Source organism: Nipponia nippon, unplaced genomic scaffold, assembly GCF_047370975.1.
Source record: "Nipponia nippon isolate SJK-2023a ecotype South Korea unplaced genomic scaffold, ASM4737097v1 scaffold_3, whole genome shotgun sequence".
NCBI lineage: Eukaryota > Metazoa > Chordata > Aves > Pelecaniformes > Threskiornithidae > Nipponia > Nipponia nippon.
The window spans coordinates 97045121-97059468 of record NW_028262347.1 but is presented as its reverse complement, the minus strand read 5'-3'; the positions used below and the strand labels follow the sequence as shown (position 1 = coordinate 97059468).

At 41.8% G+C, this 14348-nt stretch overlaps 1 long non-coding RNA gene across 2 annotated transcripts in view; it reads left to right on the top strand.

Moving 5' to 3' along the window:
* Window positions 1-6829: 6829 nt before the first annotated feature.
* Window positions 6830-14348, top strand: part of LOC148054789 (uncharacterized) — a 31295-nt gene continuing 23776 nt past the window's right edge. For both annotated transcript variants that reach the window (XR_015706981.1, XR_015706982.1), the window contains exons 1-2: window positions 6830-6875; window positions 8071-8171. This is a non-coding gene — a long non-coding RNA (uncharacterized LOC148054789). The remainder of the gene's footprint in view (window positions 6876-8070; window positions 8172-14348) is intronic.

The following is a 14348-nucleotide window of genomic DNA, read 5'->3' as shown; positions in this document are numbered from 1 at the left end:
TTGTACTGTAGCTTTTAGTAATATATTCTTTAACACCATCAGGAGGAGACCTACGTGCAATTTATATTTCTTTTTCCTTTTTCCTTAACAGTGACCATGGTCTGTACCTCATCACTGTAGTGACTGGGCACTGATGTACTCTTGCCCTTACCCCTTGCTCTTGCATTGCAAGGCCCACTGCTGTGCTCTCTTATGCCCACTCTGGTTTTACTGAAATCAATGAATTTGCAATGGTTCAGCATTTTTATTCATGTTCAATATTACCTTACCTTCAGAATCAAGAGTATAATTGATGTATAATAATGTTTGGGACACCAGGGATGCCCGCTGAGTAAATTTAAGGCCTAAAACATTCAAAATTTTATACACTTACATTTGTCTGCATTGGGTAGACCTAACGGGAAATCTTTCCCTTGAAGAAGGATTAATGCAACCTGTGCTGCAAGGCATTTTCCTGCGTTCCTTCATACCTGCCGGTATCAACATTTCTGGTCTCCGAGTCAGCCGCTCTCGTTGGGTTCTCCTGCCCAGCACTGCGAAGTACTGTGACATTTCAGACCAGAAGCCTCTGACTTCTTTCAGAGTACCAAAGACCAGAAGTCATTTGAAGTGTCCTGAGCTATAGCTTCAGATATGGCTTTCTGCCTCTTAATACTAAAATGTCTCCAAAGGTTAAGACCTCTAACATGCATTGCATTATATTATGTAATATAAATAATGCCAAAGTTCATAAAATTAAGACTTATATGGCAAATATTATTGTTTTAATGTATGTCTTGCTTTGAAGGAATATAGAACGAGAGCTCCCAGTTGTGTAAATATTTGGAAAGTAAAAATACAAATGATAATACAAGAATAGAAAAGAATACAAAGAATAATTAATATTCTAAAATAAAAAGATAGTTCCTTGCTTTCTCTGAAATAAACAGTAGTAGCTGAAGGTTATCGAGATGCATCAGTGAAATGAAAGAAGACCCAGTGAGGCCATTTTATAAGTCATGCCAGCAATATGTCTAAGACCTTTTTTTTAAGGAATTCAGGCTTAGAGTTTCCCTTGCTTGACAATACATTAAGATGATGTTTCTTTCATAATGTAAAGCTTACTCCTACACAGAGCCGAGGCAAGTATCACATACCTCAGCATGAGCAGGACAGAAATGCGGTATAGGTTTCACTTTTGCTTTCTGACTCAAGTTAAATTCATTTGCTTTAGATTATCTCTGATCTCTTCCAGGAAAGAATAAATGAGTAGCCCAAAAAAAGAAAAGAGGTATGAATACTTGATGACTTTTCTTCAAAAATCTACCAATTGATACTAAGATTGGAGCCATCTGCTGAACTTGAATGTCCTAGAAATAGATGAGATTTTGACTGTTCTTGATGAGGGAAACAGCAGCTAGCAGAAGTATTGCCACCCCCACCACCCCAGCAAGATGCACACTGTGAATTTCTGGAGAAGAGGGTAGGGAGCTTCTCCTGGTTCTCACAGAGGGTAGGGAGCTTCTCCTGGCTATGGCACAGCTTTTTCCATGGGTGAAGAGGGACGGATTTTGGGTTGTGCCAGGTCAAGTCATCTGAGAAGCTTGACTTTTATTTATTTCTCAGATCTCTCTCATGTCAGTGAAGCTGTGGTCATCAGCACTAGTTTGTTTTTTAAGTTAGTGATTTCCAAATTCTGGGATCCTTTAAAGTGTTGAATATTGGCAGCAGAGACTTCTTAAAAAAAGTAAAATTTCTTCTGTGATCTTTTTTAAACCATCTTTACTTGAAATGCTTGTATTATGTTAACTATTTAAAAAAAATATTAGATGTTACAAATATTTAGATTTGCATCATGATAATAGGGCATGGGTAATATCTGTGTGTCATGTTTCTCTCCTGATCTGGTTGAAGATGTCCCCACTTATTGCAGGGCGGTTGGACTAGATGATCTTTAAAGGTCCCTTCCAACCCAAACCATTCTAACCATTCTCTGAGAAGCATGTTCAAGTTAGTTCTTTTATGTATTGAATTGCCCATAAAACGCTTGAGATTCCTGTGCACATCAATAGCAATTTTGGGTTTTACATGGAAAAGTAAATAAAACTGATATATTTACAAAGAAAAAATGGACTACGTAAAACTTCCAGGTTAGACTCTTGTGTTGTACAAGTGGCAGCTGTTTCACTGAAAGCACAGTTAACGTGAAGGAAATGAGGCTCCCAGAGGAAGATATTTATGGTTGCTCAGCAGTTGAGCTGACTGAAATAAAACCCAGGTTTCCATCTCCGCAGTGCTAACTTATGCTCCCTTGTGAAGCTGGCCTGCCCCGAGCCCAAGGGTGTCTGCAGCTCCTCCACTAGTGACTGTACCAAAAGACAGGTGTCAGCACTGGCTTCTTTGAAGGCTCCTCTCATTAAATCCAAATTAAATAATATGAACTAGAAATTGGTGGGACTGATTCTCAGTTGCTGTGAAATTATACGCAGTGTCAGCACTGGTGCTGATTTACAGTTTCTGAGGCTGTGGCTCATGGTTTGACCTGACCCATTAGTTCACACCACCTGGGCTGGAGCAATCCGAGCAGAAATCTCTCTGCCCATCAGGGTAACTTCGGAACAGTATTAAAGCAGTTTCATTCCAAATAGGCTCATTTTTTTGTAATTCATTGCATATTCTCCTTGAATATTGCAGAGGTGAAGCTGTTTCCAAAGTGTCCTTAAAGTTGTCATCGCTGATCTGTCTTTGCCAGAGTGACTGGTTATGATCACTCAGCTCCAGTTCTGATGGCGGCGTGGGGTCCTCCAACGCCACAGATCAGAGCTGGATCTTGCAGTCCAAAATCACGTATATGTACAAGCAAACTCTCCATACTTGTTCTGCAGCAATCGTATGCATTCAGGTCTAAGAACTGATTAGCTGCCAGGCTGATCTTTCATGTTATCAATTTTATTTAATAAAACTATCTTTTAAATAAAATTTTCTATGCCACTTCTCTGTATCTTGTATAGAGAAGCAGTGAAGACAAATTCAGCCTGTCTGCATTTTCATCTCAGCTAATGATGGTAGGGTTTTTTTCCAAAGCCACTCAGGAGACAGTCTTTAAAATTCTGACCTCAGAGGAGAAATTCATACCCTGACAGGGGAGGGTTATTCTGAGAAGGTTTTGTCCATGTGCGTACTTTCTAGTCTGTCTTTCTTCCTAAGAAACCACCTTTCTTCCAAGAGCCAGCATACCTAAAAACACTTAAAACATTAAGCAAGTTAAGGCAAGTTAAGTTAAGGCAAGAGATGTGCTGTGCCTTCTCTGCAGAGGGGACAGGAGCACAAGTAAGGGCCAATTACCAAAAACCTTTCCAGCTAGTTCCACTAGTATTTGCACAGACTGGTAATGCTAAAATGACTCTGTATGGTTTGGTCACATATATTTGCAGGCTGTTATATATATAAACTGGTAGCCTGTTTCAAATTGTCGGTGGTTTGTAGCATCTCAGGATGGACTTTCAGAGAGCTCAGGACAGCATTTACCACTGTCCTTAACCTCCATGTCAGTTTCATTTGACTAATGGACATTTCTATTACGTAGGTGGCAGTGACACCCCATAGCCGGAGGTGTGGGTGTCACACCAAGCCCCGCATCGCTTTCTGGCAAGCAGGGCAAACCAGTCCTTCCTTCAGCCTTGCAGACAGCACTCTGGGCTGTGAGGGAGCATCCTGCAGGCTCGGCCCCTTCGTCAGGTGAGGAATCGACACCAGGTTTCACAGTAGGGGAGGCCTCCTAAGCTAAAAATGAAAAACTCTCCTAGGACTAAGATAAAAGGGTGACTTGGAAAAGAACTACACGACATTACTTTAAGAAAAGGTTCCTCTGTAACTCTCTATAAATGGGCAACAAAGTTGTGATTTTCATTTCAATTTCTTCAGTAAGTAGCAGAGTAGTTTTGCATTTACATTAATTTCAAGCTGTCTCTAGGTGGCTTCAGAAAATAATGAGAACACATCACTGTGCAAATGCCCGTGCTCTAGGAAGGTACTATAGCTCATGAGCAACTCTCCATCCTTGTGGGTAGGGTCTGGGCGGCAGCACTTTGCCTGTCTTCCTTGGTTAGCTGAGAGAAGACCAGGCAGTGTCCTGCACTGCTCCCTCACTGGCTGCCGATGCGACCCGGAGCAAATCCCGGTATTAAAAGCACTTAAAAATGGAACGAAGGTGATGGAAACGTGGTTTGTTCACTGTGAATATCCAGCTGGGATAGTTGGAATAACTGCAAGGGAAGAATTGCCTTTGCAACTCATGTGCCTGATTTATTGGTTAACTAGTTTTTCAGTCCTCGCTATTTAGTCAACAAGAACACTAAGATGTCCAAAAGTAAAAGTGGAATGATTGGTTCCCAGAACTAGTCTTAATGGTCACAAATCCAATATTTTAGACTTTTTGCTGAGCACTAATTGAGTCAATCAGGCTTCATTTAAGTAGACGAACTTTTATTGTGGAGTTACACCTGATTTCATGCTTTCCTTTAGTGATCACTAGATCTTTTCCATATCACATAAAATTATGTTTACCTTAAAACTGATCTGTAGATGTGCATGAAACAGCACCTAACATGAAGTCTGAGCGTTTTCAATGCATAGGGCAAGTCTTGTGAAACCTTCTTTTTAGCAGCCAAAAGTCTTGAACCATTCACTGAAACAAGACAACTAAAATATCAACAAAATTGATTCTGCTGTCAATAAAATCACTGATAAACACTTGAGTTAGGTTTGGGGCTTCTGAATATATATATGTAACACTACATACACAAACTTTTTTTAGAACACAGATGCTCCAACTTAAAGTTTATTCATCTAAATAGCTGGAGAGAATATCCACTTAACCACATAGCCTAAACACTTTGAAGAAGAGGGAAAAAGGTGTTTATTTTCAACTGTGTTTATTTTTTCACCAGTAAAAACAGAAATAAAAACAGAAGAAAAATAATCATAGTGCCTATGACAAAGATTGTGCTTCAAGGAGTGTGCAATGTGTACCACTATTACTTTAACTGCAAATGGAAGCCATTTTTAGACTGAGTGTGGTTGAAAGGAAATAACCTTAGAAAAACTGTCACGCAGCATCCCAGAAAATGTTTTGGTTCGGTATGTTTGGCCTGCGTTTTTGTGGAGCTGTACATTCCTGTCCATGGTTTTAAAGGATAAAAAAAGAACTGATTTCAGAATCAATCTGTATTTTGACTCGTTCTTATACTCCCAACTCCCAGATTGGTTTACCATATGTGTAAACAAAGCTGAACAGTATCATTTCTCTACTTAGTGGCACAAATGAGTTTTATTGTGTGATATTGAATTCAGTCCTTTTTCTTTACTGAAGTGGTATGCTCCTGCTATTGCCGGTGACCTCCCTCTTAAAGCAGAGTTTTCATTTGTTAGCAAAGGCGCAAAGAGGGACAAGACTAATCTGTCTGAGGACAAAAGCCTTCTTCATTCAGCCTCGCTGGTGGGAGGATCAGCTGGGGTTAGCTGGAGCTTGAGACAACAAGGCTCAGGAGTCTCTGGCGTCTCGGCATACACAGCGGCACCTGCCTGGAAAGTCCAAGTCTTCTGCTGCTGAAGCCAATTCTTCCAGTCTCACCTGCAAACCTCTCCATTTTAGGCTAAATGGACTAGGTAGAAAGGCTGAAGTGTCCAAAATAACGCATTTGCAGGGAGGATCAACTGAGCAGAGAGGCAGCAATATCTTTAATTCTGGAGTCCTAGCAAACAGAAGCACAAGTTCTTCGCAAAGTGACTTCCCACCTGAACGCAGTGAATCAGATCTAGGCGTCCCAGCAGCGGCTGTGGGGATGGGGTGAAATCTGTGTCACCCACCCGCGTCTGGCCCAGGGCACCACGCTGGGGTGGTAGCACCTCCCAGGGCCCCCCAGCTGGGGCAGCCATGGGGGACGCGGTGCCCACCTCTCCTCGCAGCCCCCAGCACCTTGCGTGGATGTCCCTCCCTTTCCCCCTGTGCCCAGGGCCGTGTTTTCATGCGCATCCCCAGCGATTTGTGCTGAACTGCTCCATGCCGAGCTTACTCATCATCCAAACCCCAAAGAGACTTTCTGCTCAAGTGCCTCCAAAAACACTTCTATTGATGCCAGGCAGCCCCCGGGCAAAGCCTCGAGTCGCTGTGGCTCCCTGCCACTGCAGGCTCCACTCGCAGTGCACCAAGCACCCTAAATCCTAGCCGAGGCCCAGCCTGCTCCCGGGCAAGGGAAGCAGGGTGCAGGGCTGGGGGCCAGGCGGGCGATGGGTGCTCCCCGGCTCCGCTCTGCCTCGGTCGGGCTCTCCCAGCTCCCCCCACATCGCTCCTGGCCACTGCCCGGCAGATCGCTACTTTCCTGGCTAACACTTGGGCTTCTTCTTTTTCTTTTTTTATGTAGCTCAGAATATCTATCTGAATCTGTCACTTGGCTTCTGCTAATGTATGTTTTTTGCTTGAAATCTGCCTTACTTTAGTGGTGTTAGTCCAAGTGCTTTTGAACACACCAACTTTACAAAATAGCAGAAAAATGTTTTACTTTCAAAGCTGCTCTTCCAAGAACCTCATCAGCCGGGTACATGCGGTCAGATGAGTTGGATGCTTAAACCTGTTGGTCTAATAAGAAGGTTTTTCCCTTTGCCAAGGGCTAAGGAGAGGTTTGGGTGGGAGTATAATGCTGCCCCAGGTAAGGGTCCCACCCACGGGCAACCCACACACCTGCATTAGATGAAGCTGTTCACCTGGTTTGCAGTCACAGCTGAAATCACTGAGGACACCCTTTATCTCACCACCAGTGGCCACATATTCAGGTGTCTTCTCTTTGTGTGCCGGCACTAGAAGAGGCCTATCCCGCTGAGTGGAGGCAGCTCTGAAGGTATGGCTCTGGCAGGAGGTTTGTTTCCAAAATGTGCCATTTCTGAGAAAATGTTTGTGTTAGGAAATGCTTTTTCTGTTGTTGGGTTTTTGGTTGTTCCCGTGTCCCTGTCCCCCCACTTTGGTTTGTGCTGGATGTTTTCTATAGCAGTTATTTGTTCTACAGCATAGTAACTGAGTTTATTAGACTGAGCAGGCATTAAGGTATTAGAGTATTTCTTGTTTGCTGTTCTCCAGAATGGAGAAATCTGAAGCTTATTTACAGCATGGCTTATGCTGTAATAGGCACTGCATACCATCCAACCATACAATAAAACAGTCTACATGTTGAGGAACTATGCTAACTTTCATGGGTGCGACTTAAAATGTAACAAATAAGAATGTAATGAGACTGGCTCATAAAATTCCTATGAAGAGTCATGTTTGATACTTGCTTAAAATTTCATGTGCTTATGGAATGCCATTTGCCAATGTTAAAGACGCATTAATCATGACTGCTTTCTGAAGCAAGGCTACAGCATCTATTATACAGCTTCAGAAATTTCCTGTGACAATCTGTATCCTAATAATTCAAACCACTTTGCTTAGGCAGTCATCTGCAGAAAGAAAAAACTTTCCCTCAAACTATTTAAATACTTTAATTTGTACTCTTCACAGATCCATAGCAAGCTGTTAAAAATGCTAACAAGTACCTCTCAAGCTATATTTAAAGTTATATCTGCTGCCAATGGCAAACACTGCAGTTACTTCCTAGGAAAATGCTTATAGGAATATCACTGGTGCTATGCAAAATAAGAATATGTCTTATTGTAAGCATCTTTTTTGCTAGGACTTAGTGAGCATATGCACATGCAGATCACAGTGAAGTGCTTAGTTACTTGCAAAATGTCTCCACTCTAGCACAGCTGAAGAAGCAAAGATAATCGTGAAGCTATTTTGTGTCAGCAGTAGTGCTGCTCCATAAAATGAAGGGTTTGCTACTAATTTAATACTACTTAAAATACTGGATGCTTTTGCATCTTGAGTAGAAGAGCTTGTTTCTCTTATTCTCCCTCAGTACAGTGAGATATGAAATTATAGGTGGGCAGGCAGCAAAAGAGCAACCACTCACAAAATTCTGATTTTATTCTTTTCTGGTGAGTTTGTAGCTGGGTTTTTTGTTTTAATTATGTTATTCATAAGCATTGTTACAATAGTATTTACCCAGATGCAAAGATGCAAGGAGGAGGCCAACATATTGGGAGGTTCTGGCTGTTTCCAGCAGAGGAATTGGAGGAAGCCAAGGCCTGGGGAAAGGGTGAGTCTCACTTAAGCTCAAGACGGATTTTGGGAGAGCTGTGTGCTGAGTATGCATCAGGATTTGGAGAACAAACCCTCTGTGAACCTCTTCCATATTCAGATGGATATAAGTCAGCCAGACAGATCCAGGTCAGTAAAGGGGAGCTACTTTACAAAGCCAGGTGGGGGAATCTACTCTGAAAATAGGACTCCTTGGGCTCTTTTGGTAATTATCTACTAGAAAAAAAGGTGGCTAGAAATAGAAATTTTTGCTCAGTGTAATCATGTGAGAGCAAAACCAGAGAGGAATTGGCAGGTAAAGCCTGAGATGTTTGGTGCCTGGGTGTTCTTGACCCACAGCTGTACATCCTAACTCATCAGTCTGACAAATGGCTTGAGCTAGGTGTGGTGGATAAAGTAGATTGATTTCTTAAAAAGTAATCAAGTCTGCTGGAAAGCATCACCTTTGTAATGGATTAGTCAAAGTGGCTAGAAAAAAAAAAAGCACTTTTATTGCTAGGAAAAAAAGTTGTTCAGTTTGAGAGATGTGTTCAGTTATCTCTTCTACTCTTTCTCCTGAAGTCAGGCCAGAGAATGTTACAGGGGTTTAACTTTAGGGGCTATCTTAAGGAAAACAAAACTTTTTTTAAAAACTTGTTTCCTGTAGCCTGGGATGGTACACAACTACTGATTCTACAGTCAGATTGAGTACTGCAAGCATTGCATATGCCTGACTTCCTCTGCTCCAACATCTCTCACTTACAACAGTCTCTTCCTACTATTTTTCTTTTCATTCAGAAAATTCTCCAATGCAGTGGACTTGGGGTGGTGGGAATGGAGGGAATATGTCTTCTCTCCTACACCTAATACAAATTCCTACAGCTGCAGTATGTCCTCTGCTTTCTTTTTGGTATCTTATGTAAAGTCTCCAGTTGTCCTTCTCAGGGTTTCTCCTATGGTATCTCATGCTCTAGTTCTTTTTCTGTGTCATGCTTGATAGTTTGCTGCTATTCTTCTAAAAATAGTGTTGCTTTTTCAGGCTGTGATTTATACCAGGGATAATGGACATGACAGTTATTCAGGACTTTCTTATAAAAAAAAAAAATAGTAGTTCTGGTTTTGGCCAAGTCTCCAGGAAATCTGGAGGGCCTGAGGCTGGTCCTGATAGCCAGAAAGCTCCACTGGGTGGAGGTATCTGTGCAGGGGAGGAAGAAGGTTCTGAGGCCCTTCCTGGGAGATGCTGGGGTGTGGGGACTCACCTGCTGAGATCACTTGTGAAGTACCTGCTGAGCCAATGCTATTCCACAAGCTGATGTTGTAGCAGTAATTTGGTAGGGAAGAGTTTTGAGGCAAACTGTGGTTTATGGACATCGGTAGTTCTCTATACAACCAGCAATGTAAGGAACACATGAAGTCAATGTAGTGCACAACACATGACCGAGGTGGGTGGGAACAGATGGATGCAGGTGTCTGAAAAGCCCTGCAGCTAGCAGGGGAATTGGGAGAATGGGAGATCTTGCCTTTCCCTCTGTGCGTTGCTCAGAGTGAGCTTTCCAGAGTGCTGCAGAGATCAGGTGCTTTTTGGTTGTGATTCTTTGTTAACAGTCTGTATTTTACCATTGAGTGTAACAGCTTCTTGACCCAGCCTCCACAGGGTATGCCTTGCTCTGGGAGCTTTCTCAGTTTGAATTGAGCAGTGTGTATAGATTTATTGGTGATAACTTTTACTGTAAATGTAGACCAGCAAGATAGAGATGTAACTTTTGATTTCAGATTAAATGAACCTTTGATTCCTATCTAGTTAATTGAGCCAATATAGATTAAATTTTCTAACATGCAGCTTTTCCTCTCCATGAATTAAATGGATTAATCTTTCTTAGAAAGCTATCACTAATTATTACTGTACTGGGCTATTAATTCCTTTCCTAAAGAAGTTATTTTTATATGGCTACAATAGCCTGAAGTAATTGCAATCCCAGTATTACTTGAAACCCTTCTGTTTAGCACTCTTCTGCTGAAATTTACTGCTTCCACTAATGTCTCTCAAATACTGGGATGGAATAACAGTGCCTAGAGGGAATTTCAATAAGCACTATCAGAGCAGTAGCTGAAGATACCCTAATGTGCTAGTATTCCTTTTTTTCCCCCCTACATAATCTCACTGGGGTAATCGCATGCCTATTTGAGAAGAAGAGGAAGAAAGGGTTCACTATTAGTATGTGCTAGATTTCTTTTAGATGCTAGGAATCATAAGCCATTTACTTTATCTGGTTGATGACAGAAAAATAAGATAATGACTTACTGCACATTTGAAGTCAGTGAGATTGCTCAGAGTCCAAAATTCACAATGCCAAAGGCTGAATTTCTCTTGTTTGTATTATTGGAAATGTAAAATGTTGGGCTGCTGTTGTGTGCAAGAAGCAGTGTTAGTGAAGGATGGAAACTGCTGAAGTGCTTGCTGATTATCGAATGCCTTCTTTCTTAGGTGGGCAAATTCTACTGCATCCTGTATATGAGAGGCTAAAAAATGGGAAGAATGGAAAAGAGGTTTGTTACCTGAGAGGAAAATTTCTCACCTGGTTTTCATTAAATATATGTCATGAAGCCAAACAGGAGTGAATTTCATGATTTATGGATTAAATACCACTTTAATCAAGAAGATGTCTTAAGTAGCCAGTTTAATCATTGTCATCAACTTCATCAGGGTGATTGAAATCATCATAACTTTAGCAACTGATTGTCAAGAGCTGGATGTGGTCTTTCCACTAATGCTGGAGCTGCTCGTTAGAAAGGTGTCAGAGGTCCCTGGCAATATCTCTGCATAATCTGCCCTGGTGCTTTTGCTCTATTTTGCTAGAGTGTGTGTGGATTTTCCTCAGATTAAACTTCTTTCAGTGTAATTCAAATTAATTACTATTTTGTATTACAAATATCTAAGTATTTAGGTATAAAGCTTGTTGATTAAAAGCCGAGAGTCCAGAAGCCTGTGAGATTGCTTCTTGGGCTTTATAACCAAGACTAAACAAATCATTAACTATTTAAACACAGTTTTAAAAAGTCTAAAAGAAAGGATTGGAGTTTCTGGAGGAGAACAAACAAAAAAAAATTGCATCCAAATAAAGCAAAATCCCAAAGTAATGTATTCTGGAGTGGGCAAGTAGTTGATCTGTGGTCTGACAGGAAAAAAAATGTTGGGCAAGGCCAAAAAAATGATAGTTGGTCTGGAAGTTAAGGTATGAGGTTCCCCATCTGGAATGAGAAGATAAATTGATTAGAACCATGGTAGGTTCATGTGTAGCACACCACTGGGGGTATTTGGGGCAGATGAAGGAAAAATAAGAATTTTTCTGTTAAGCAATTTGGAATAGGCCATGTAAGAAAAGCAGCAGCAAAGCCTTCAGAAGGTTTCAGGAGCACAAAAATGAGCTTGAGAAGTAACCAAAATAACTATATAGCAAGTTACTTGCAGAGATGATGAATCCAGCCAGCCAGAGACCTTGAGGAGCAGGGCTTTCTGTCAAACTGAAGACAAGTCATGCCTGGTTAGGAAAGCAGCCCTCTTGCTCTGGTTTTCAGACTCTATTATTTTCTAAAATAAAAGCAAAAGCACTGGGAGTCTTATTTTGGTTATTTAACCTCACGGTGCTAACAAAGACTTGGGAAGTTGATCAAAGACACAGGTACTAGCAGTCATATTGGTAATCTTGAAAGAATTTATCTCAAATTAGTCAAATAATCCAAATTCTGTGTTGGATTCTTGATAGGGGTTAGCAGCTGGTCTGACAAGATTATAACAAAACTGGAACAAAAATTCTCCTGAAATACTTCCCAGTGCACAGGAAAATCGAGCAGCTCTCGGAGGAATGTGGGAGAGACTTGAAGATTTGTAATCCAAGCGTGGTGATTTCTGGCACAAACTAGTGATACACCTCATCTGTATTCAGTGGAGACTAGGGAAAGAAAGCCAAGGATATTTTTGTCATTTTGTAGTAACTGCCATGGGAAAGGCAATCATTCCCAGCAGCAGCCCTCCTGAAGAAGCAGCAAATACAAGTAATGATGAGGGACCCTAGCAATGCACAAAAAAGTGCACAGAGGGACACAGAATTTCAATTGGGTTTCAGAATGTGTGGAAAAAACATGAGTTTGAAACTAAATAACTTTTTAATTATCTTTACAGTTTACAAACTGAGTTTAATGACATGCAGGAGTGTAGAAGTGACATGCGAAGGAGAACTTAATGAATGTAGGGAAAGCAAGGATAAAGGATTTAGAAGGGTTCTTGGACAGAGGAAGAAATGACTTCCCTATCTTATTTCCTGTATTGAAAGTCTTGGTTTTGTCCTCTAGAAATATGTGGAAGACCACTTGAAACCAACTGACTTGTACTGATTTAACAGCTGTAATCCCTTCCCGTTTTGGGACAGGAATACTTGTATTAATCCTGTTCAGCTTTTTATGATGGGCATTTCTCCACTTGCAATGTCTTCTTCCCAGCACCAACTCTTCCAGGATTTTTCTGGCTCCTTGGTTCAGTGAACGCTGGGGTGCCATCTGTATTGGCTTGACATCTTGACTACATGTTTTCATTATTAGTGGGCTATTTCTCAGAGTATTGGATTCTCCAGATCCACACAAGTGGCTTCCCAGCTGTTAACAAAATAGTTTATGGGACTGAGTAGAGCTCGTCCAAATCAAAGCAGTATTCTCTGCCATCATAGGGTATATGGAGATGATATTTTTGAGCCTGAAGTTGACAGAAGAGATTTCATCAGGCTTCCTACACTGGCACAGCTATCCTTCTTTCAGATAGAGAGTTGTGCTGTCACTCCACCTTTCTGCACTCCTGAGCAAGCTGATGCTGCCAGCACCCCTGCGAGGCTGTGCTGTGTGTGCACTGTAGGTTGGTCCTAGCCTGACACTGCTGTTACAGCAGCTGGTGCTGTTGCAGCAGAGCTGTGCTTGAATCAGGCTACTGTGAATCAGGTTTCTTATTGTTCATATGTGTAGGAGAGTTTGAACTGAATTTTCATTTTATCCTTTGGGCTGATAATCTTTAGCATCAAGGGAGTGTTCCTGCTGTGGCTGCTGTTTTGAAACACATACTGAAATTTTATTCCTATTACTCCTTATTAGCAACAGTCTGTTTTTCTCTTGCTTACCTTTGTTTCCTACCCTGCAGGTGGGCTTTGAGACACACACACACCCCCTTTCCACTGGGGTGTTGCTCTCCATGTTGCCTAGAAGGAGCATTTGGTACAATTAACAGGGTTTTTATGGTAGTACTGTTGTTCTGAGAGAGTGTTTTGGAGTAGCTGTGTGTGCTTGGCAATTGCTGAAGCCAAGCACCAGCACCTGTGACTTTCCAGAGAGAGGAGAAATGAGCTGCAGACAGACCGACTGTGCTGGGGAGTGGCAGCCAGGCTTGGCAAACCCTGGTGGCTGGCTATGCTGAGGCTATGGCTGCTTCAGTGTCCTAAAATGAGGAGTTCGGGTTTCTGTTCCCATGGAGGAGAACAATCAAACCTTCTAAATGTAGTAAATAACTGTGGCAGCAGACTGCAGGAGTGCCAAAAGCAGAATGAAACACATCTGATGACTCCTGGTGGCTTGTCAGTGGTAAATAATCCTGCATATGTGTTGACAGCAGATCCCAGCTCTGATGGCAAGAGCTGTGCCGCTACCCGTGCTGGTCCCTGTTTGGCCAGAGGCTGGACATGGGGCTTGTCCTAGACGATGTGGGAACCAGTGTCCTCTGCTAAAACAGTGATAAGGAGGGAATTTACCATAGGGCAAGCTAGTTCCCAGCTCTTAATTCTCTTTCAGTTAATACTGTTGTAGTGCATTCACCAAATTAGTGGCCATGGGATGCACTGAGAAGGACAAGTGCAGGGCAGGTCAGCCAGACTTCTAAAGCACAACATACAGCTTTCTGAGTAAAAGGAGAGCATGGTTATGCTCTTGTGTCTGTACCTGAAGAAAGAATTCAGTTGTTGCTGTAATGAAAAATGCTGCTTTAACTTTTCTGCTTCTGCCTTGTTCATATTTTTCCAACACGCTTCCTTCTCGATTTCTTTATTCCTACTATCTTAGTTGATCTAATTTTGTGGTCAAAACGAGCAGATGGAGAGGGACGTGCTATTCCCTAGCATGTTCTAAACTACATCAGCCCAGTGTGTTTAAGCATCGGCGCAAA